Source organism: Fundulus heteroclitus, unplaced genomic scaffold (genome assembly GCF_011125445.2).
Source record: "Fundulus heteroclitus isolate FHET01 unplaced genomic scaffold, MU-UCD_Fhet_4.1 scaffold_114, whole genome shotgun sequence".
In the NCBI taxonomy this organism is placed as follows: Eukaryota; Metazoa; Chordata; class Actinopteri; order Cyprinodontiformes; family Fundulidae; genus Fundulus; species Fundulus heteroclitus.
This window is the reverse complement of record NW_023396527.1, coordinates 533,998-537,509: the sequence shown is the minus strand read 5'-3', so window position 1 is coordinate 537,509 and position 3,512 is coordinate 533,998. Positions and strand designations below refer to the sequence as shown.

Below are 3,512 nucleotides of genomic sequence, written 5' to 3'. Positions count from 1 at the left end.
CCCGGCCAATACAGCACCACTAACCTGTGGGAAATGGCACTACACACCATTTTTGTCAAATGTTGAGTTCTGGGCCCAGATTTGAACCTTGAGATGAGCAACCTGACACACATCATTCTTTGTGCTGCTTTTTACCTCAACCAGTCCAAACGGGGGTGATTCTGACGGATCATACACCTTGCCATCTGGAGTTGCACCAGTTTGTCTAGTTGACCCCCTGATCATCCGAGATGCCAGTGCCGTGGCAGCAGACTCCTCCTCTACACTTCCTCTGCAAGCATCACGGAAACGGCTAGCAGTAAGTCTTGGCTGTCGAAGATGTACCCATGCAAGACATTTGGACTGCTCTCTTGTTCTGGCCTCTATTTCATAAGACATTTCCAGGGACACTTGCAGAGACTGAAGATGCATAAGTTGACCGAGTGTGGGCACAAAACACATATTCGGAAAAATATGCAGCATCAAAGGAAGAGAAGGGAATTCTGGAGCCATGTGGTGCAGAATAATACTACCAGAGGACTTCTCAGATGGGCACTGATAAGACATAGGTGAGCCCTGTGGCACAGGCCCAAATTTGGATGGAACCAGCTCCAAATTAGAAAGACCATCTAGGACAAGAGCGATAAGTGGTGGGGACTCCAGCTGGCGTAGTTTTTCTCCTGATGCCAGAATGTCGGGATCTGGAAGCGGTCCTACAAACATCAGAAACAAAATAATAATAATCATACTAACTTTTGACAAAGGAAACATAGGTACAAAATCTAAACCAAAAGTTGTACCTGTGTAAGCTCTGTAAAGTGTGGAGTGCATATATCTTTTCCCCATAGTTTTGGGCTTCCGCACCACCATGTCGCTGACAGGTTCAGGATGTATCCCCTAACAAGAAATAGACAACAAGATATGTCAAATCAAAGAAGAAATAAAGGGATGGGTGAGCAATTTGTTATGACGTAATGGGACTGATTTGGCAGTTTAGACTTTTACCCAACTTGCAAATAAGACTAAATGATAGCAGTTGGGCCAGTATTTTTTACACTACCTAAAAAAAATGTCCAAAAAATTATGATAAATTATATTTGACACAAGTAATATTAATAGTACAACAAATTTTATATGGTACTTCTAAAATACAGGTGGTAAAGGAACAGAAATTGCTGCGCGATACAATCAAAGGAGAAATAAATTGTTTACATAACTATAGTACTGTTATTTTAAATATATATATATATATATATATATATATATATATATATATATATATATATATATATATATATATATATATATATATATATATAAATCAGTATATTTAATTTAGTTTATGTAATATATTTAGCATATTGTAGGATATGACGTACCATAGGACAATGTGTTCCACTCTTTTTTGTTTTACCTGTGTTCTTGGTCTGTGCCATCTTTGTAACTCACTAGTGCAGACCAGTGCAGCAGGAACATTTGGCAGCTGGAGTTGGGAGTAGTGTGCAGTCTGGTAAAGAAGTGCAACTACATGATTGCAAAAACATTTACCAGCTGCACAGCTACAGGAATAATCCAACAATTCTGCCTTTTCTTTTCCAACACCCAGTGATATCTAAAACAGAGAAGTGTTTTAGCAACAAATTTGTACATCAATACATTTAGCATGTTTAGCTTTAAACACGTAATATATTCTAGTTTGAAGGTAAGGTTCAACAACAGCAGAAAGAAAACACAGATTATGTTGCAACCGCAACAGAAACATAAAACATATAGTTACCACTGAACAGGAAAATGTTAGAATAAGCTCTAAGTAGTCCAGAAGACCTACATGAAAGTTCTTCAGCCGTCAAACATGAACAGGAACTCGAACCAACGAACAAGAGCCAACCGGCTTTCTGACTGTTTCAAACCTGCAGCTTGTGCGGTTCCTCATTTTTCTTCATGGATCTGAAGCATCTAGCTCTGACAACTACCTGTCCCTCGACAATATTTGACACTACAGTCATGCAGAAGTAAAGCATAATTTCAACATCAAGCATCATCTAGAATCTCAGAACTAACATAAAATTCTAGCATGCTGTTTTTCACAAACTTACTTTTTCACAAAAGTATTTAATCATGTTTTAATAACACCAATTTTCCATGCTGCTTGGATGCAGACCTCCTGTTGGCTGCTGTTTTTTTTGGTGAGGCTTAGTTGCTAAAGGAGGTCGATCTGACACATGGCCTTTGGTGAGCTTTGGTGACATTAAGTATTGGCACCCTTTTTGAGGAACTTCCCAGTACAGGATTTGGACCAAACTAACAGAGTACAATCACCCGGTGATACTGGACACAACCATGTTAGCGGCTAACGCTTAACATGTTGCTAACCGGAAGTAGCTCTAGGAAGGTCTCACCAACTTCTGCTTTACAGAGTTTGTACTTCCTTTAGTAGTTTGTAATGCCTTTAACATTTTTATTCACATATTTCAGTTTTTCATGCTACGTTGAAGTATTTAATCATGTTTTAATAACACCAATTTTCCATGCTGCTTGGATGCAGACCTTCTCCTGTCAGCTGGTTTTGACAAAGACAAATCCTTTTCACACTCAGAAGATTTGATTTAAAATCCCCAAGCGATAAAAGCCTACGACCAAGGAACTCGGAAGCTTTGCCTTTGACGGTTACGCGCACCACCAGGCGGGCGCCTTCTTCAACTTCTTCAGAAGTTGAACGTTTCTAGTTATTATTATAATACCGTTAATACAGCCCGAACCGTAGGGTCTACCCCCACATACTATATATCGAAACGTTGGTCTCGACAGTGCGATCAGGGCTTTTTGTACTTGACGCCGTTTCGGCTTACGGTTGGAACAAAATTCACCAAAAACCACTTCTCAAAACCACTTCCTACACACAGTTGACCTCACAAAAATGCAGAGCTTAGCATGGCACTTTTTTTCGGTACAGTGGTTTAGGTGTTGGGCTGGTGCACCAAGGGTCGCAGGTTCGCAACCTGCTGGGGGTACCCAATATTTTTTTTCCTTTTTACAAGTAACAAATAAATAATTTTAACAACTCTCATGCCTTTAACATTTTTTTTCACATATTTTATTTTTTCATGCTACATTGAAGTATTTAATCATGTTTTAATAACACCAATTTTCCATGCTGCTTCGATGCAGACCTTCTCCTGTTGGCTGTTGGCTCATTAGCAGCCTCATTTGTTGTGGTCTGTTGTCATTCACACAGAACAATAAACCGTGCCAGCCAGCATGAGTTTTACAAACGGCAAAGCTTTGTCTTAAGCAGAAACGTGCCTCTACTCCGCGCTGCGTTCTCAGACCAGTGTGATGCGTTCCCGAGCGTCAGAAAGCTGCATTCAGGAGCATGGGACATTTCTAATTTACAATAATATATATTTTTTTTACAAGTAACAATTAAATAACTTAAACAACTGGTATAAATGAATGATGATAAAGGAATTTATTTAACATGTTTTGGGACAGTTTGTATTCAGACGTTTTAAGAAAACATTAAAGTATTTTAT

The 3,512-nt window shown here is 39.1% G+C and overlaps 1 long non-coding RNA gene across 1 annotated transcript; it reads right to left on the bottom strand.

Annotated features, from left to right (window-relative positions):
- Positions 1-534: 534 nt before the first annotated feature.
- Positions 535-1,726, bottom strand: LOC118558245. Its single transcript, XR_004928254.1, has 3 exons — positions 1,394-1,726; positions 780-876; positions 535-692 (listed from the first exon to the last, which is right to left on the bottom strand). It is a non-coding gene; the product is annotated as an uncharacterized LOC118558245 (long non-coding RNA).
- Positions 1,727-3,512: the final 1,786 nt, after the last annotated feature.